This window comes from Octopus bimaculoides, chromosome 3, assembly GCF_046866305.1.
Source record: "Octopus bimaculoides isolate indiv1 chromosome 3, ASM4686630v1, whole genome shotgun sequence".
NCBI lineage: Eukaryota > Metazoa > Mollusca > Cephalopoda > Octopoda > Octopodidae > Octopus > Octopus bimaculoides.
The window spans coordinates 58,327,941-58,351,125 of NC_142930.1; the positions used below are offsets into that span (position 1 = coordinate 58,327,941).

Below are 23,185 nucleotides of genomic sequence, written 5' to 3' on the forward strand. Positions count from 1 at the left end.
GACTAATCCCAAACTAAGTACAAATTCAGAAACGTCACCCACAGAGTTGAAGTTCGTGAGAAGAATAGCCAGAGAAAAGATTTAAAGGAAATACGAAAGAAGCAAAGAAATATTTTGAAGTAGGAGATAAAGTGCATTTTAAAACCTACAGAAATGGTAAAGAAAACAAAGAGGATAGCCTTGTAACTAATAAAATAGGAAGAAAGATGTATTAAATTAAAGAATCACGCTGGGAACACAGGAAACACATAAATCAGTTAAAGAAGAGACATGCCGAAGAACGGAGAGAAGTATTTTTTCATGTATTTGATTCCCAGCACCAAAAGTAATGGAATCCCGTAGAACCAGCATGAGAAAACAGAAGAGAAGGAGACTGAACACCTTGAGATAAGGCTCAAGCGAAAAACACACTAAAAACTAATAACAATAAATAAAATTTCTTTATTCCTCCGGAATTCGAAATCTCAAAAGGGAAGATGCTGTGGCGAGAGTACGATAACCCATAACGAGAATAGACCGGACCACCACATATAAACAGTAGCGTTCTGACGTAGTCGGCAGTTCGTAGTTTGTTCTTCGAAGTCCAGGTACAGTTTACAGTTTGAGTTAGCGTGTTGCAAATATTGACTGTTGGTTCGTAAAAGATTGTTGGATCTTACACGTTTGTTACTGCTGCTGTTTCTATTATGTATTGGTATCTATCGTCGACGATATCAACCGTACTACGATATTGGAGGCGTGAGGATATAACATTCACCGAAAGTATAATATCCTTTGATGCATACAGAATTTATATGTGAGTCGCACATCTTTCAAATACAAATTTGGTTACTCTACGCGGAAGTACGACAAAATACTGAAAGGAAATTAGAGAAAACCCGAGAGAAAATGCTTCGGATCCTTCTATGGGAAAGGGTGATAAGTGTATACGGTTTCTTGAAAATGTGGTGTTATCCAGAGGATATCAAATATTATAGGTAGTAGGAAAATTATAAGAGCCTATTAAGATATATCTAATTTGGAGAGAGAGCGCCGTCATTCATTTCGATAACTGAATCTTGAGATAGATTCACCACTCAGCTATGCAAAGTACCGTATAGCTGAAAAAACCTCACACTCTTATGCGATTGATCTTTTAATTCGAATTGCTCAGGTCAGAGATAATGACGAGATGTATGCACAACAACTAGTTTCTGTTATCGAACTGGCTGAGGCACCTAGCATACTGGATTTTACGCTCAGTTTAACATACTTTAGTCTTATCCCAACGAGGTGTAGTCTTTGACATCATCTAGATAACACTTACTACACAGAGGTAAAGAACATCGAACGTTTAACATTAACAATATTTTTCATTAACGGGTTAAATGGCATAACCTTCCTGATACCTTGATGTGTTTCTGTTTTCGCTTTTTCTTGTAATTACCTGGGCGATGTCCGCATCGAGCACGTTACGCTATACAAGTTAGCTTAAGACTAAAATTTCCCTGCCTGAAACGTGAAGTGACACCCACATAATAACTCTATCCTTTAAAATATTGTGTGTGTGTGTGTGTGTCTGTGTGTGTGTATGTGTGTGTGTGTGTGTGTGTGTGTGTGTGTGTTTGTGCATGTATTTGTGTGTGTTTGTGTGTGTATAGACGTTGGTTGTGGCCAGTCAGAGACCTACCATTGTTTTTGTACCTACCATTCTCTTAACGATTTAGGGGACTCCTCAGACTTGCTGGCTAGGGGCACATAACTTCTCTACTACTGGAAGTAAAAACACAGAGTTCGACAATCGGGTTTGTGAAAAAAATAATAACCAACATACTATTGTGCGACATCCTTTCTGAAAAGGATCACTATATGTACGTTCTTCGTTTGCTAGTCAGTAGGTAGAGAATTCTATGTCTTCAACACGAATATCCTCTTACGATGGCATCGACTAGACATTTCACTGTTGGAGTTTAAGAAGCCCCTAGATGAAACGAATGCTTTAGGATCCTTGCTCTCTCAGCCAAGCAAAGTTTGCATCGTCTACTCCAGTTAAAGCATTATGTAGGTTGTTCCGGGTGCTTGCTTTTAATTCTGAGCAGCGTATCTTGTTCTTTTAAATACCATACGTAGCTAACCAAAGACCAACGATGCTCTTCTGTGTGATCTTAAACGAGGACTTGTGGTTGTTTAAACGTCGTCTAAAGGTGCCTTTTATATACAAACGCACATATATATCTAAAATATATAATAGTTTATATATATACCTCCTTTAATAAATTACTGTATGTATTGAGAATGAAGTGATGGAGAGCAATAGATTTATATTTACTGACCAATAACACCTTTCCCGTGAGAAAGAAAGCAATAAAGACTGGATTATTTAGAAACTGTTACTCTTTCAAATGGCGGAGAATCATCAAACTTATTTGTAGAGGAAGGAAGGTAAACAACGTGTATTAAATGCGGTATGAAGCTCTGTCCAAACAGTCTGAACATCTTTGTCCTAATTGACTGATTAACATACATTCTTCAGTCTGGAAGCTTTTCATTCACTTTTGTTTCTGACTACACATGTTAGAATTCAGTAAAATATATACAACTAATTAAATTCCTCAAGGCATACAATCAGTCGCTTCACGTGGTTCGTCGTTCGAACTTCATTACAACATTTTCCATCACCACAAGTCACAGATGATGGAGAGCCTACATTGTTGCTTGAGTTGCTTGAGTTGCTACAAATAACAATTGTTCCTCACGTCACTCCCCAAAGAAAGGGTAAATTCTTCCGATTGGAATGCATCTGATCATAGGTCTTTTTGATCAATCTTACTATGGGATTAAATAGTATCAACAAGTATCTCTAGATGTTCCACAAGCCATTTAACAGCATTGATATCACCTTCCTAGAAATATCAGTAAATTCTTTGAGTACTACATTTCCTTATGCTAAATATGTCTTAGTTTTAGATACAGTACAGTGACAACAAATGTGGTCAGTTTTGTAGGAAGCAAACGGTGTCACTTAATTCAATTATGAATAATATTTCTGCAGAGCCTGTGAAAATGTGACGAGACTCATTGAAAATAAATTTTATGTTCACTTTATTTGGTCTACATTTGTATATATACGCTGAAGAAACTAAATAAAGACAAATAGGAATCATAACTACATTTCCTTCATATTTTGTTTCCGATATACCAATTACTCGCGTCTCTGTTAGATATTTTTAAATATGTGCTCAAATGTATTTATATATTCAGTTTGTCTGCTACTATCATTCAAGTAGTGAACTGAATTGCTTCTCCCTCTTTCTAAATGTCTATTTGGAAACAGAGAAAAATGTAGCTTTATTTCTAAGCCGAACGAAATAAATATTTTCTTTCCTAATAACTATAATTCTACTTCTAATTTGGTGCAGTTGCATTATTTGTATCCAAATACCGTATACAGGTAAATATATACATATGTATGTATGTATGTATGTATGTATGTATGTATGTATGTATGTATGTATGTATGTATGTATGTATGTGTTTATATATATATATATTTGTATATAGACATATATATAAATACAAGTATATATATATATATATATATATATATATATATATATATATATGTATATATACGCATATGCATATGCATGTGCATATATATAAGTATGTACGTGCACACATATATATACATATATCGATATATATGTATATATGTATATATATACATGCATATATATATATATATATATATATATATATATATATATATATATATATATATAAAAGATAATAAGAGTGAAAAAACTACAGAAGGCTTGTGTTACTTGGTTAAAGTATATATTTAAATTATGTCAGAAAAATGTTAGAAAGATGTTATAAAATCTTTTTGGTATATAAAAATTGTATTTTGAGAAATAACCGGTTTCGTGTTGTCTTTTCAATTTTCTCTAATTCTTTGCGTCGTGTTCACTCCATATATATATATATATATATATATATATATATATATATATATATATATATATATATATATATATATATATATACATATATATATATATATATATATATATATATATATATATATATATACATATATATATATATATATATATATATCGGTGGTGCACCAGCATGACCGCAGCCACTTGGCTGAAACACATAAATAAATAAATAAATATATATATATACATATATATATATATATATATATATATATATATATACGTATACATATATATATGTGCTAATATTTTTATATGCATGCATACATATAATTCAAATTTCATCTTTTTATTTCGAAGTCTCTTCCGAAGTTGATTTGGCATAATCCAGTTCTTAAATTCGTATCCGACGGTTTCAGACCTGAACAGTCTCATTTTCAGCAACTGAAGATATTTGGCGAATGACGTAATTCTTACAAAGAGGAATTCGAGTTAAATTTCCCGCGCAAGGTTTTTTTTTTATTTTTCGATGCGTATGATGCATCAGTATTCACATATCGATTATGTCGTTGCTGTCAAATTTTGACCGTTTCGCTTTTTTATCTCCTACATCAATTACCATGGTTTAATGTTTTTGATGTGTGTGTCGTCGTGTTCACTTTGACATTGTAATGCGATATCATTATACTTTTCATAATTAGTCATCTAGTTTTGTATGTCCAATTTGACTGCGACAAACGAATCAACAAGTGAATACTGTTGTTTGACGCTAACAGTAAAAACAACTTTGGCGGAATGTCTACAACAATTAAACCAGTGTGTAAGAAACAAAATATATACGAATTATATTCAATTGATGTCACCGAGACTGTGACAGTCTGTAGACATCGAATATGAATTTAGGAATTCAATTATTCCAAACCATCAGTGAAAATCTAAGACGAAATTATGAAAAACACAATATACAAGACAACATTCTCATATATTTAATGTTTCTCATTCTCTCAGAGTCGATAAAGTATATTACCAGTGAATATACATATGAAATTAATAAAACATGTATAAAATGAGTCGTTCATCATATGTGAAAGCATATACATGAGAGTATATATGTACATTGTTTTATTCTTTTATACGTTTCAGTCCAAAACTGTGGCCATGCTGGGGCATCGCCAGTGTAATCATCTTTCTGTTGGTTATCCTCATATGAATGGCTTTTGGTGATGGAGGAATTTCGACAATGTTGCCTGCTTTTTAGTTTGTTGGCGTGATATAGGTTCATCTGGGACCTTGGACAGTAGGAGGTCCAGTTGTTTCTTGAAAACATCTACCCCCTACTCCTCAAAGATCCTTCAGCTGTTATGGCGAGACATTAAATAGTCGTGTGATCTTGAATATCCCAAGCAGTACATTTTCCTCACTCTAAACAGGATAGCTGGGACCTTTGGAACCAGGGGCGGGTATAGGTCTCGATGCCAAAGTTTAATGCCAACCCCTCCAGGATCTTCCATACGTATATCACTGCATACCTCTCCCGTCATCGCTCCAGGGAGTAGAATTATAGTTCTTTTAGTCTCTCCCAGTAGCTCAGCTATTCCATTGATGCAATCGTTTTGGTATAACACCGCCGAACTGATCCAAGTTATGCTATTGATTTGAGATTATTTGGTGGCCACAGTTGAAAGCAGTATTCAGGCGGTTGAGTACAAATCTACTCCATAGAACCAGTATAGAATCCTGGTCCCTTGTTCTGAAGGTTTTCAGAATCCGTCCGGCCATTCGCTTGCACCTTGGCCCCATCTTGGTGATACGTACATCAACCGACGCTTTATAGCTCTTGTTAATCCCCAGATCATGCACTGTACTTGACTCTGGGATTACTGGTCCTTTTGGTCCAAAGTATCGTTGTTGCCTGAGCACTAGTAGGCTGGTAGCAGAGGGCTTGTTTTCTTCAGCTCATTTATACATGGCATCTATGTATTTCTGTAGATTAGCATCAGAAGGTTCCTCGACTGCTTGTACTACTTTTGTGCTGTCGGCATAGCTAGTAAATGTAGCTATCTGTGTAACTGATGGTCTGTCTGATAGAGTCACCATAAACAGCAGTGATCCAAGGATAGTTCTCCGACATATGCCACTCACTAGTACTGTCTCCATGGAGAGGGCTCAGTTGTCCGCCACAACATGGCTTCTATCTTTTATAAAGTCATGTAACTACTTTGCCAGTTTTCCGACTGTGCCGATTTTCCATACCTTGTGACATATCGTCCCATGATCATATAATCACCCTTATTGAAAGGCCTTTACAAAATCAAGACATATCACATTCACGTTTGAACGAGTCATTAGTTGTTTCAATAGCCTGTCATAATGCTGCAAAAGTTGTGTAAGACAGCTTCTTGAGCGGAAGCCATGCTTGGTGTCAGGGAGAACGTCATTATCTTCCAGGCAAACAATCAGTTTCCTCCTCACAATGCGTTCCATGACTTTGCTGACATTGGAAGTTAAAAATACAGGTCTGCTACCCCACTTATGGAGAGGTCATATTATGGTGTCTCTTAACTTTCTGGGAGGTCTTCTAATAGTCAGGAAGACCTAGAAGACGATCTGTAATGGTATTGCTGGTGCCCCTTTGCACTAGGAAGATTGATGGGAATCCATCGGAACCTGTGGCTGAGTATGAGGCCCATTTCGTCAATGACTGATATTACATCACTTTCCTCAATTTAGATGTGATCAATAATTTCCATGTTTCTGCTTAGAGCTGTAATGCCGGAAACTCATCAGACATTTGCAACAGTTGCAACGGAATTGTGGAAATATTCCTGTATATATATATCTGTGTGCGCGCTCGCGCGTCTGTTTGTGTGTCAATGTGTATGCGTTAGTGTGTGTATGCGTCATTCTTTGTTTGTGTACATATATATACACACATGCAAACACACGCCTTTATATGTGCAAATATACATACATATTTAGATATAAAAGATAATGAATACATGCAGACATATAATTTGGTATATTCTACTTTGTTGTTTCTATGTAGTTTACAAGAGTCTATATTTTTTTTATGTGAATTCGTGTGTCGAAACAAATTTTGTTGTGTCTAGGGAGAGTCATTATGCCAATATTATTAACGCATGCACTGAACCAGTGCGTGGGTTAATAATAGAGGCATAATGACCCTCCCTAGACATGATAATTTGGCATATATAAATATATATATATATATATATATATATATATATATATATATATATATATATATATATATGTATATATATAAATATATATACATACATATACACACACACACACACACACACACACACGCACACACGCATATATATATATATATATATATATATATATATATATGATCGAGAGAGTAGTGTATGCCTTCTAAGTGACGCAGGGGTAAAATATACGAATTCCAGTACACCCATCAAGACAACCCGTCTGATAAGAGTACACCAGCTACATACATCACAATGATATATGCGCGACATAGTGATCTCGTTCTATATTTAATAGATGTTGGAATTATGTACATTATTTACATTATATACATTTGATGGATATTTGTCCTCATCTTGTTTGAAGTTAACACAACGTTTCAGCTGATATACCCTACGGCTTTCAGCATGTGTCTTGGGGCAATTTCGAAACTGGGTTCTCATTCCTAAGGTATTTTTCGATGTTGTTGTTGTTGTTATTATTATTATTATTATTATTATTATTATTATTATTATTATTATTATTATTATTATTATTCAGGTTACTACCTGGAATCGAACTCGGAATGTTGGTGTTAGAGTGGTTAAGAGCGTGGGCTACTAACCCCAAGATTCCGAGTTCGATTCCAAGCAGTGACCTGAATAATAATAATAATAATACTAATAATAATACTAATAATAATAATAATAATAATAATAATAATAATAATAATAATAATAATAATAATAACAACAACAGCATCGAAAAAATACCTTAGGAATGAGAACCCAGTTTCGAAATTTCACCAAGACACCTGCTGAAGGCTGGAGGATATATCAGCCGAAACGTTGTGTTAACAACAAACAAGATGAGGACAAATATCAGTCAAATATAAATAATGTAAATAGTGATCTCCTATCAAGATAAACAGTGCATGTGGGGCCCAGATATTATTTTTTTCAGGTCGAGTAACCCCTCCCGCTCAAAAGATCCATGAATAAGTGTTGTTTAAGGATGATGAACAAAACACCCATATTTCCAGAGGTGAATTATCCAAACCCCAAATAATTTCTCTCAACTCATGGATATGATGCTCCCCCACTACATCTGCTCGTGACTAGATAAGCACATGTCGTCAGCCACTAAGGGGCATGCTCAACTGACAAACACATCTATGATATTGAGCAGAATATTTGCTGTACCAAGTCAAAACAATGTACTTCATAACACTTCCAATCATATGTATATATATATGTATGTATGTATGTATGTATGTATGTATATGAGAATATGATTTGGTGTTTGAAGATGCACCTACAAAATCATATTCCTGATACTTTTCCCTGTATATATATATATATATATGTGTGTGTGTGTGTGTGTGTGTGTGTGTGTGTGTGTGTGTGTGTGTGTACATGATGGATTGTCTCGTTGAACGGCAAATGAGGATTCAATAAAATGAAGCGATAATCATGTTCTATAGACACGAATATGTCCCCTGAGTCCCGCTTGTGCCTTGTAAACCTTGTCGCAAATGGTACATGCTGAGGACTCGGCTTGCTCGAGTGCTTGTGTATCATTTATTATGTATTTTCTTGAGAGTGTAGTGGGAGACTACAATATTTGAACGCTGGAAATTCTCGTGCTCTTCATAACTGGGAGTATAAAATTTACTATAAAATTCTGCATTTCACTTTCTCGATGTAAAAATTTTTGTGCATGATGTGTGGCCAAATTTGAGGCGATTGAGCACAATATTCTGTTAGGATTTCTATTGGGTTGGCTGCTGAAAAATTTATTTGGACTTCACGTTTAATTTGACGCTGTTACATTATGTAAGATGGCTGCTGCTACAATGGTCATTGTTGTCAAAGGTATCATGTCGGGACTGCTGGCGAATATATCACGTCGGGGTCATCAGTTATAGCTATGAGGTTATGAAGTCTCTTTTGGTTTACTTCGGAAATGTTGCATACTATTATATAACAAGTGTTCCGTGTTAACTCATAGAAATAATACAAGAAACGGACTTTAGAATAACAGTAAGACTTTATTCCTCTGCTAAATTATACAGTGGACTAAATATCAGATCACGAATTCTTTTGGTTGTACAGTTCATCCATCGTTAGGATAATTCAACTCTGGCCATGGCTTGTTACAAGTTTTTCGTTATATCAGCAGGAAAATATCACGACGCGTGCCCTGGGGAAATTCTCTCACCTTTCTCTAGTCAATCATTTTACAACGTTATTTATAAACAGAAAGTGGCTCACAGTGATACTATTAATTTATTATTTGAGGATGTATTACGCGTAACGTGATTGGATCCAAGAGCCATATCCCGCGCAATACTCGACCAATCAAAATATAAGACTCAACCGAATGTTCCAAACTCACATGATAGGTCAAAACGATCACTCATTAAAGATTAACACGTGGAGCCCAATTGCGAATATAAAAGGCTAATTGAACATAAAAGGTCAAAACAGAAATTACTCTCACTACAATTGGACAACAAGGCCTGCGTTGCTTCGTACCACAAAATTGTAATGCCAGGCAAGGATTCCATTTAGAGGAGCTGTTTTTTGCCAGCGTAGCTTCATGCTTACATGAAGTTGGTACCGAAGTATGAGTTGACTTTGCTGAAATCTTTGAACTGAGGAAAACTAGGACTGGCATGAAGTCTTGCGTTTTGATGCTTTGTTTGCCCGTAGATCATATCGTATGTATAAATTATATGTATTATATATAAATATATAAGTGCTTCTTTTTCCACTGCACCCCTTTTCCACCTTGACATTTTTCCTGTTTTCCGTATAATTTATCATTTTATAACTAGTGCTAACTAAACATTATCAATATTTTACGAATATGATATTACTTACAAGCACGTTTCTTCAGTACTTGCCATACTCGACATAACTCTAACTTGATACAATGTGGTAGACTTCCATTAGAAGCTCGTATATTTAAGAGCAACCGCTACCCTTAACGCCCCTCTGTCTCCCCATACTCCAAATTATCTTCATACAGTATCTTACAGTCTCTCGAAACAGTAGTTGTAGTTACCATTAACGCTTGTATCGCTGATATCAACACCATCACCATCGAATATATTATATCTTGCCTGTTTAAGCTATACGACACACCTTTTTAACTTGTCTCAAATGCAAATTACTTTTTCATTTATTTACATGACAAGGATTTAGCAATTTAATAACATAATGGATTAATATTTCTTGATTACGTTTATGTTTCAATCGACTTTATTCTATCATCATATCATTCAGAAATTATTGCTCTTCATTTCCGTCTCTAGATTTATTATTCTTGCACAAAAGGTGGTTGCGTCGTACCAGAATTGGTAGAGCAGCGGCATAAAAGGAAAAAACTTGCATTATTAGTCCCATCGTTTTACAATCTAAGTTCAAATCAAACTGCTGTCTTTTTTGCCGTTCATATTTTGATGTTAAAAACGGAAATATTCTACTACGGAAGCTAATGTTATTCACTAGCACCTTTCACCAAAATCACTAGTTAAGATAAATCATAGTTAAATAGAACTATTAGATTGTCAAAAAAAAAAAAACTTAAGGCATTTACTTTTTGAGTTCATATCCTGCTCAGATCAACTTCATCTCCCATTCTCTCCGGGTCAATAAAATGAACTACCAATAAACCAATATAAATAGGAAAATATACTAGTGAAGTATTGGGGTCGATGGTATTAGCCAACAAGCCTACCTTAATATTACTGGCCATGTGCCTAAATTAGTTTTATTTAATACCAAAATATAAATATGATTTATACATTTAAATTTAAAGCCAACTGAAACCTTCTGGTTAATATTCAGTTTCTCCGTTCAACAGAAAGCAGAATATCTTGTAACAAACCATGAAATATATATCATAAACGCTGAACTATTTTATATTATGGTCACGAATCGCTATGGTCTTAATCCATTAAATCCTTTTTTGTTTTAGCATACCCCTCAGAGGTAATCGTAGCTGATTTCAAAAATGAACTTTACAAAATTAATCAGTAAATATTTTTCACCTTTCATTTCATTAACTTAAAAACAGGAATTACTCTTTTAACGTGTTAACCGTAAAAAAACCTTTAAACTTTACTACTTAATACCAATTTCTGTTCTACCTATGTTTGATGATTTAACATCATTGGACAACAGCGGTGATGAGGATATTGATGACAAGTAGTATTATTTCTATGTACTTTATTTAGGACTATTTACAATATACCATCCAATACTCTCCATACAGCGATGATATTCATGATGATGATGATGATGATGATGATGATGATGACGATGATGATGATGACACTGACGATGATAATGGTGATGACAACGCCGACGATGACGGCAGTGATGAGGATGATGATGATAATGATGAGAACTATGAATATACTAACTCTACTATTGCTCTCACTAATTTGTTATATTATCATTTAATCAGTCATCATTATCATTTAATCATTCATCTAGTTTTAATTACTTTACTTCTACTTAATATCTGTCCAAACAACGTTGACAAGTCTATATATATACACACACACATACTTTTCATCACAAAGAATACTCTCATTTTCAGTTCACAATCTCTATCACTCCCTCTCTGTCTGTCTGGCCGTCTATCTCCCTCTCTACTCAGAAGCTTTGTCTATAATATTACGTTTCCGTTTTGCGCCCAATATTCCTTTCATACGAAATTATTTCCTGATACTTTATAACTTACTGATCAATCATTTGACAGGCACATCTTTCACTAGGCTAAACTCTACATCTTCCAAATTTACAAACACGCGCACGGACGCGCGCACACACACACATATACATACATACATACATACATACATACATACATACATACATCCTACTACCCTTAGGAATACTCTATTTATAATGCAACACGTGTAGCCTCTTTTTGATCCATCGTTTTAATATAACAATATGTAAAGGCTGCGAGCAGGCACAATCGTTAACACGCGCCTTAGAAAATGCTTAGCGGCGTTTCGTTCCTCTTTATGTTCTGACTTCGATAATATAAGCACCAGTTGAGGACAGGGGTCGATGTAATCGACTTACCTCTCCCCTGAAGTCGCTGGTTTAGTGCTAAAATTTGGAACCAATATAACTATATGTATAAATTCAAATTACGATAAACGTAAACAAACAAACAAAGTTTGCTTTTAGAAGCGTTGAGATGTCTTAGAAAGTTAAAGAAGTGATTTACGCGCGCACACACACATATACTTACATGCATATTCATATACACATATTTGTAAGCATATATGTGTATATACATGAAATGTATATATACGTGCATATATATATATATATATATATATATATATATATGCGAGTAAAATAAATACAAAAAAGGGGGTGGCTGTATGATTGTGTATAGAGGAATATATTATTTTGTTTAAAAGAGTTCCAACACTGTCTGTTTTTTATGTTTTATTTATATTCCTGCAAAAACCAATGTGGGATATAGAACATGGAATATACAATATATAATATAATATACAATATATAATATAAAATAAAAATGGATGGTACTATGAAATAAAGTATTGAATGTCTTATTGAATATATTGAATATGTCTTATTGAATAGATGAAATATTGAGTGTTCAATATAAAGGATTAAATATATAAATATATAAGGGCGAATATTTTCTATACCTTGTGGTATTTCATATTTTCTATACTTTGTAGTATTTCATCATGGCCGGTATGACAGACTTTAACAGACTGTAATAGGCTGGCTGGTTTTCTGCCTTTTATACCAATTCCTTTGGACAGCAGCAGTAGGTGTTTGGCTATTTTTAGAATTGATGTCAAATCTATTTTTAGAAATGATGATATTTGAGAAATTGTTTTGTGTTTTGTGTTTGGGTTGTAGGGATAAGATTTTTAAACCCCAGTAGGTGTTTGGCTGTTCTTAGAAATGATGCCAAATCTATTTTTAGAAATGATGATATTTGAGAAATTGTTTTGTGTTTTGTGTTTGGGTTGTAGGGATAAGATTTTTAAACCCCAGTAGGTGTTTGGCTGTTCTTAGAAACGATGCGAAATCTATTTTTAGAAATGATGATATTTGAGAAATTGTTTTGTGTTTTGTGTTTGGGTTGTAGGGATAAGATTTTTAAACCCCAGTAGGTGTTTGGCTGTTCTTAGAAATGATGCCAAATCTATTTTTAGAAATGATGATATTTGAGAAATTGTTTTGTGTTTTGTGTTTGGGTTGTATATATATATATATATATATATATATATATATATACATGTGTCCGTATGCATTTAAATTATGTTTGTGTTTGTACATGTGTGTGAGTATGTGTAGTTATAAGAAACGAAATGCCAGTCCAAAATGTGGTAATATCCCCCACATTCAAATATTAGCAGACTTTTTGAAAATATAGCATTTCTTGTACTTTATTGTAATGTTCGATTATAACGTTATCTGTTCTAAATGCAACACTCTGGAGAATTCATCACATCTTGAATAATTAGCATTCTGGATCTTATGTTTCACGATATTGTTGTTGTGTGGGGAAATTATAACCGTAGAGTTAATGGTTTTAGCAGAGGCAAAGATATTCATAGCGTTCTTGCATTGCCTGGTTATATTATTGATATAAGATAGGTGAATTGGTTCAATCCACTTTCAAATCAGAAAGTAAATGGGATTTACTAATATTTTTATTGCACCATTAGGTAATCCTAGTGTTTTTATCCCTCGAAGCTAATTAAAATTTAGCTAAAATTGATTCAATTTCATATTGTAAACTAATGTAATTTAAAATAATCTCATTTATAATATTTTATGCCACATGAATATAAGTGATCATAACAAATCCACAAAAACAAAAACCAATGAAATCTAGACAGATTCCATTTTAATTGTTAAAATACGTAATGATATTCATGGGAAATATATGTTGCTCATTATTTTCTATGCATTTCTACTAGTATTTTATTATCAAAATTATAACGATAGTAGATTAGTTTATTTCCAACTCTTCAAAAACTAAAAAAAACATTGTTGTTTCTAATACATGGTACTAAATTTAGCATGTCATTACTTTGCATGTATTCCTGATACATATTAAGGCGTTTCGCAATAGTTATTGGTGAAACTAAAAAAAAAAACGTTAATTTGCATAGCATTTCCTTTTCTTCTCATGATTATTGAAATTCACGGATCATATTCGTGAGAAACTTACGTTTTCTAATATTATAGGAGAAAATGAAACATTGTAACGAATTCTTTTCATTCTGTTACGCATCCTATTTCATCATGTTTCTTCCGTATACTATTTCATTTATGAAAAACAAATGGAATAACTTAGCTTCAGTCGTATTTTTAGTATTTTAGAAAGTGTGAGTTCTTAATAATATCTTATTTGTCTTCGTTTCTCCACCATACATATAAATTTCTGCTTACTATAAGCAACTTTAAGAAATCTACTGCATAGCTATGCAATATTATGAGATCTTGATGTTCTTGATAGCAGTTATGTGCTATGGACTGATTTTTATTTTTATATTTTGTCATTATCTTATTAATGCATTTACTAATACTATATTTATATGCCGTACATTCATGAATTCATATTGTTGCACAATGTAACTATTGTTAGTGAGTTGTTGCTCCTGTAAATACAATAATTTTATACAAATCCAGGAAACATATACAATATATTTCTTGGATTTCTACATTTTATGCGAGTCATTGAGTTGTATATAGTTTGTTAAATGTTAAACATTAAGTATTTGTGGGAAAGTTCAATATACATATCATACGTTTATATATACTCAACCACAGTTCCAGATGAGTCAAGATGAGTCATGTTGTTTAAACTCTTCGCACTTCAATGTGTATTTGTCTTTTTGTTTTTACCAACATGAAAGCGCTGCTTATATGTATGTAAACATATGTAAACATGAGAGAGAGAAAGAGAGAGAGAGAGAGAGAGAGAGAGAAAGAGAGAGAGAGAGAGAGAGATAGAAAGAGAGAGAGAGAGAAAGAGAGAGAGAGAGCAAGAGAGAGAGAGAGAGAGAAAGAGAGAGAAATGCAGAGATTCCAACAACACTTGACGACCGTCATATTACTCATCTCCTAGCTTGTCTTTAATCTCCATTCGTAATTAGAGAATTTTTTTTGTAATGATACAAAATACATTTATGTGTAATGACACTAACATGCAAATGTTTAAAATTTGATGATGATGGCATTATTTAGCATCGTTATCAAAGACTTATGAACTCTTATATATCGAGGTATTCTTGAAATGATAAGACCAAGAAAACGAAACTCTCACTGTAATTTGGGCGATCTGTTATAGCCAACGTGAATAAGAGTTTTTATAATCGAAACCAGATAAATTTCCAATCCGACATAAAGAAATCGATAATGCATCTGCGGCTCCCAATTCTAATATCAAAAACCTAATTTTGACTACAGCTGAGGAAAATATACTCTTATAAGATAAAACTGCATATCAGCGTAGGACTTTACAGTAATACTTTCACTGAATTAAATGAATTGAAAAACTTATCATTAAACTACAAAGAAACTATATTATTTATTACATTATTAATCTTTCAGAAAATACTTTTAGAGATTCACGTAAATAAATGGTTCTGCTGATTCTAAACCCCTGTGAGTAATGTTGCAATTCAATAAAGCTTTCCCCTGATTGTTGGACATTACAACGTTTTCTGTTATATATTAAATGTAAGTATTAAAATCTATCCATATATGTTAGTCCTGCTGGATCATACCCAGGAGGTAGGATGATTCTAAAATTGCTACAAATCATTTTTGTAGCAATTTTTGATCCCAAGGCCATTACGATGCAGTTAATCAAGTTATCCATTGTATGCTTCCATATTATCGTTGAGATAATGAATCTTGTTCAATCATCTGTAATATCGTTCTCTCCTATGTATTGACTCTCAATGAAGCTCAATTTGCTGAGAAGTTTACATGAATTTTTTCTATGGATACTGCGCAAATAAAGTGGAAGTTTATTATTAGATAATATATAATCCAAATAGCTTATGTAATTGTCCAATGCCATCCCAGTATTAGGATATTGTAAATAATATAGATACCAGTGATAACATATTCATATATTTATAATTCAGAAATTTTCATGTACCCAGCAGTGAGTTGCGGCTTAGACATTTTGAACTTTAACGCTTGAAGTAGAATGTTCCTAAGTTCAATCAAAACACAAAGTATATATATATATATATTTTTTTTTTGTTAGAATCTTGAAAATGAAGAACATTCCAGGATACACTAACAGAAATATTATAGTTGAAACCTATAATATATGCGGGAAAATCTAATATTACACTTCAAATGTAGAGAACACATAGGATTGCAAATATCTAACAAAAATCAAAAATCAATAAACAACACACAATTATTGCAACCTGTGTGCAATTTCAGAGATACGACTTGGTGCCCTTTGAGTAGAAAATATATGTGAAAAATAATATACGAAGAAGACGTAGAAGACTTAGATTACACGCTATAGACAATGTGCGTATCGTGTTACTGAGAATAGATTTAAAAGTATACATACAAATAACATACCCACTTTTAAAATAAAAATATTGTTTATAAAACTCATGGGAGAGAAGGCAACCATAAAATAAATTGAATATTGTTGCAAAACATACACATACAATGGTCATAGCAGCTACTGTCTGTTATGTACAAACAGAAATCACAAGATCCTGATACTGTGAAGTAAGACACTAAATATTAAAAAAAAATATTGTCTGTTTTGTTTTTGTTTTTCTTTTTTGCTGCCTCCATGTAAAGAAATAAAAACTTGAATATGTCAAGCAAATCACTATGATATATTTCAGATTGCAGACCAGTTAAACCTATACTGGACATATGAAATACCGAGATATTCGACATTAAAACACTTTAGCTAAATAACTTTTTCCTATCAATCAGCTGCCTTCCTTTACGAAGGGTTTTTATCTGGGATATTTTAGAAGCCTTCATTTATAAATAACCGGATTTTTATGTGACTACTCTCATCCATTTTTAACCAACAAAACAACGACGTCGCTGTGCTGTGCTATTAGGATATTTTATTCAATATTCTACTTCTGCCTGATAGATTGGGCAATCGCATATATTCGAGTAGAGAGTGCAGTGGACGGCTAATTATATATAATTATTATATTGTATTAATCCATGCCATTCCTTGAAACTTTTAATATTTGCATCCTCATGATGCCATGTCCGGAATAAATACTCAACTTGAGAAGTTATCTGTCAGTCAGGCAAAGAATGCGTGATAAAACAACATACAAGGCATAATTTGTTAGAAATTGAAATAATTAAGTCAGGCATGTTATTAGATAAATATTCTACGTTATAGTTTGAGTAATACTGAGTATTACACAAATACACATGTACTTATAACTATATGCGTATATGTTAAGTTAAATACTCAATATTAATCAAAACATAACGAAGAGGAGTTTACATTAAATTACATGCATGAATTACGCGCATCGACATCTTACAAACATACACATACATAGAAGCATATATGTATGGATGGGAGTGTTTTGGGATCTATCTATTAATCTCTCTCTCTCTCTCTCTCTCTCTCTCTCTCTCTCTCTATATATATATATATATATATATATATATATATATATATATATATATATATATATAGATAGATAGATAGATAGATAGATAGATATAGAGAGAGAGAAAGATAGAGATATATAAGTATATATATATGTATGTATGTATGCATGTATGTAAGTATGTGTGTGGGCGTATGTTCATATACTTAAGTACTTTAGTATATGCAAGTAAATACATATACATTTCTGTGTATGTGTTTGTATATGTATATCTGTCTGTCTGTATGTATGTATGTATGTATATACGTACGAGATGTTTTGTGCCTTTTTCATGTGAGGCAGTAATACGAGTTCTAGTTAATTTTAATTTTAGTATATCATTACTACGCATCTTTTAAGCTGACCTGCCACATCTTTTCTGCACTGAAAGACGGGGCTATAAAAGCTCTTTGAACACTCCCTACTAAACACTGCTTTTCCCAGTCCACTGATTTACAGACATCAGTTGGGACTCAAAGACAATTTAGAAGCTCGCTAAGCGATAAAGTTTTGCGTTAAACTGGAGAACATCGCTACAGAAACTTATGAAGTGCTCAAGTCTGCTTATGGAAAAGTTTGTATGACTTGAGCATCTATTTTTCGCTAACACAGAGATTCAAGGAAGGTAGGGCTGAAGTGAAAGAGGATGGGTTTTGGGAGGGAGATGTAAGTCAGAATATCAGAGCTGATTCAGAAAATTCGCAAATTTCTAAATGAAGACTGTCGTTTATCTATAAAGATAATAAGCACACTGACTGGAGATGTTGTAACAACTGTACACAGAATTATTCATGCAGATCTGAGCATGTGGAAAATGTGTGGAAAATTTGTTCTCAGGATACTCACAGATGAACTGAAGGTAAGAGATGTTAGTGGCAGCAGAGGTGCGGGATCATTACCTGCAATCCCAGTTTACCTTGCGTCTCTGGTGACCTTTGACGGAAGTTTTATTTACTGTTATGATCTAAGAGCCAAAGTACTTAATGCATACATCATGGCTCCCTCAGACCCAAGAAGGTCAGACAAAGCTGGTCCACTAAGACGAACGTAATGATCGTCCTTTTGGAAAACAAGGACATCATCTATATCTACTGGGTTCCCTCAGGCCAGAGGTCAACAATGCGTATTTTGTGGGTCATCACAAAAGACCACAGTTCATCCAATCGGGTCGGTGACACCAGCACCAGCAGAATGCATCAACCCATAATTCCATGTTAGTAACCAACTACCTGACAAAGATATATAGATATATATACGTATGTATGTATGTATGTTTGTTTGTATGTATGTATGTATGTACGTGCGTACATACGTACGTAAGTATGCATCTATGTATGTATGTATGTAACTGCCCCTCACACTTCCTACAGTCCAGTCATTTCTGTCTCTGACATTTGGCTGTTCCCGAAGCTGAAGGATAACAAGAGGAGCAGTCATTATGGAGACCTTCAGAAAATGAAGGGGGATTGTGACAAGGATCTTGGGTACCTTAGTCTGGAGGACCTCCATGGAACCATGACCTATTGACAGAAGCGGTACAACATTTGCATTGATGTGAGATGATGGATCATACATTGAAGAAGAATAGAGTTTTGTTCTTTGAAATTAATAAATGTTACCCTCCGAAAATCATTTAGAAATATTATTAGCGTTGTGCTTAATGTAAAAATAAAGAGGAATTACTGATGTTCTTCCTCGCTAACGCCTATGCTCCTGTCATTTTCTGTAATACAGTAAGGGAAGAGCTTATCAAAAGATAATTAATTACATTAGTTAGCTTTATGCAGGGTTGATATGAATGTTTCTAAAAAATAGGTTAAGAGATAAAATCTTATGTAATCGGCATATAATTATCGTACAAACAAATACATATATATACGTACATACAAACACACATACACACACAAACACACACATATGTGTATTCGTATATATGTATGTATATATATATATATGTGTGTATATATATATATATATATATATATATATATATATATATATATATATATATATATATATATATATATATATACGTATACATATACATGTATATATAAATATATATTTTTATTTGCGTCAGGATATAAATGTGTGCGTGTATATCTATTTGTGTGTGTATATATGTATATATATATATATATATATATATATATATATATATATATATATATATATATATATATATATATATATATATATATATATATATATATAATATATATGTATAAATATATATACGTATGTATCTATATTTACATAGATATATACATGTGTATATATATATATATATATATATATATATATATATATATATATATATATATATATATACACACACATATACATATACGAGTGTGAGTGTGTATGGAGAGGTACATAGATTATATATGATTAAATATGTACGTGTACATATATATATATATATATATATATATATATATATATATATATATACATGCGCTGGATCATTCGATCAATATTACCTTTACGACACTACCGGATGTTGTTTGGTTACAGAGTCTGTAATAGGTGTACAGGCCTAATTGTAGTTCTATATTTAAGAGATGAGGAACCATGTACATTATTTACATTATTTACATTTGACGGATATTTGTCCTCAACATGTCTGTTGTTAACACAACGTTTCGGCTGATATACCCTCCAGCCTTTATCAAGTGTCTTGGGGGAAATTTCGGACCTGGGTTCTCATTCCTAAGGCATTTTTCGATGTTATTATTATTATTATTATTATTATTATTATTATTATTATTATTATTATTCAGTTCACGTGCATATGGCGTAGTGGTTAAAAGCGCAGGCTACTAACCCCAAGATTCCGAGTTCGATTCCGAGTTCAATTCCAAGTAGTGACCTGAATAATAATAATAATAATAATGATGATAATAATTATAATAATAATAATAACAACATCGAAAAAATACCTTAGGAATGAGAACCCAGTTTCGAAATTTCACCAAGACATCTGCTGAAGGCTGGAGGATATATCAGCCGAAACGTTGTGCTAACAACAAAGAAGATGAGGACAAATATCAGTCAAATATAAATAATGTAAATAGTGATCTCCTTTCAAGATAAACAGCGCAGGTGGGGCCAAGATAGAATTTTTTTCAGGTCGAGTAACTCCTCCTGCTCAAAAGATCCCTGAATAAGTGTTGTTTAAACATGATGACCTGAACAACAACAATGATAATAATAATAATAATAATAATAATAATAATAATAATAATAATAATAATAATAATAATAATATTAATAATAATAATAACAACAACAATAACATCGAAATCCCAGGTTCGAAATTTCACCAAGACACCTGATGAAGGCTGAAGTGTATAACAGCTGAAACGTTGTGTTAACAACAAAGAAGACGAAGACAAATATCCGTCAAATGTAAATTATGTTAATTTAATGGCACTCCGTCGCTTACGACGTCGAGGGTTCCAGTTGATCTGATCAACTGCTAGTGAAATTAACGTGCAAGTGGCTGAGCACTCCACAGACACGTGTACTCTTAACGTAGTTCTCTGGGATATTCAGCATGACACAGTGTGACAAGGCTGACCCTTTGAATTACAGGCACAACAGAAACAGGAAGTAAGAGTGAGAGAAAGTTGTGGTGAAAGAGTACAGCAGAGTTCGCTACCATCCCCTGCCGGAGCCTCGTGGAGCTTTAGGTGTTTTCGCTCAATAAACACTCACAACGCCCGGTCTGGGAATCGAAACCGCGATCCTACGACCGCGAGTTCGCTGCCCTAACCAATGGGTCATTGCGCCTCCACAGTTAATTATGTAAATAAGGTAAATAATGTAAATAATCTGAAATAGTGTATTTCAAACTCGTCATGGCTTGATTTCTGCAGGGCATAGATAAGCATTATTCTTCTTTTTGGGACCGAAAACTGAACAATGAAGAAGAAACTTCAAGGTGGGCTTGATGTTTCCCCTCTCTACTGTTATTGATGAACGCAGGTTATGCTTTGCTCGTTACTTCTATGGGGCTGAAAAACAGCTCATAAGATATTCTATACTGGAGAATATCTTCGTAACTTAAAATACAAAGACCACTCACTTAACAACATTGATGTTATTAGCAGAGACACATAACAGGAAATTGAGGATCAATGAACGGAAAGGTAAAGGTTCCTGGTACACCATTGCTAAACGCTCTCAGTCATGGCCTCTGGAGAGAGGAAAGAAGAAGAAGAAGAAGAAGAAGAAGAAGAAGAAGAAGAAGAAGAAGAAGAAGAAGAAGAAGAAGAAGAAGAAGAAGAAGAAGAAGAAGAAGAAGAAGAAGAATTTCTAAATTCCTTGCGAAGCTACTTTTGTTAAAGCCTGAAAAACATCCCTGACTCCTCAAGCTCGTGTCTTCTTCTAGGTTTCTAAATATAGCTGGTATTGATTGGAGTACTTAAGGCCATATGCCGTCACCTCGTTAGGTTTTCTATAGGATTAATGCCTGTGGGTCTTGCAATCTAATTTAATTAACTAACATTAGATGTGTAGCGATAATCATTTAAAACAAACTCTTTGAATATACCCAGAATTAAAACCTTCCTTTTATGCTAATCGTGGCCAAAATTTCGATCTTTGCAAGAATATTTCCTTCATTACATCATTAGGCAAAACGCTTACGTGTCCTTATTCCCTATATACCTCTGAGTAATGGCCTTGTTTATCCTTGCTTGCTTTTCAAGTTATCCATCTCTCTATCTTTCTGTTTCTTTCACTAAACTTTACACAAACACACACATACACACACACACAGTCATATATATATATATATATATATATATATATATATATATATATATATATACATTCATATATATTCACACGCATTGTTCGTACGCACACACATATATACATACATACATATATATGTGTTTGTATGTGTATATATATATATATACAAACACAACAAAAATATGTGACCGGTGAGGTGTGTGAGTATATCCGTTTCCGTAAATATGTGTTTATGAATGTTTGTAGGAATATACCAGACACACCATCTTACACCAATAATTTAGAAGATAACTCTTATAATTGATCACAGACAGCATCTATTTTCGGAACAAACATGATTAAACTGTAAATCCAATATCCTTTATATATTTAACCAAATTAAATTACCCTCCTTCCATTTTTTTTTTTTTTTTTTTGTATCGTGAGCAAATCAGTCGAAGTCAAGGGAAACAAAAGAAATTCTTGTGCAACCCACTTTTTTTTTATTAGAAAATAAAATGAAATTACTCTGAAGAGGGATATATCATGAAATATAAAATAAAGGTTATATATTAAATTGTTTACATTGTTGAAAAAATCTATC

The 23,185-nt window shown here is 33.2% G+C and overlaps 1 long non-coding RNA gene across 1 annotated transcript in view; it reads left to right on the forward strand.

The window, feature by feature from the left end:
* The window catches only part of LOC149136548 (uncharacterized), a 45,709-nt gene extending 28,781 nt beyond the window's left edge, over nucleotides 1-16,928 (forward strand). The window contains exon 3 of the long non-coding RNA XR_016241058.1: nucleotides 16,443-16,928. This is a non-coding gene — a long non-coding RNA (uncharacterized LOC149136548). The remainder of the gene's footprint in view (nucleotides 1-16,442) is intronic.
* Nucleotides 16,929-23,185: the final 6,257 nt, after the last annotated feature.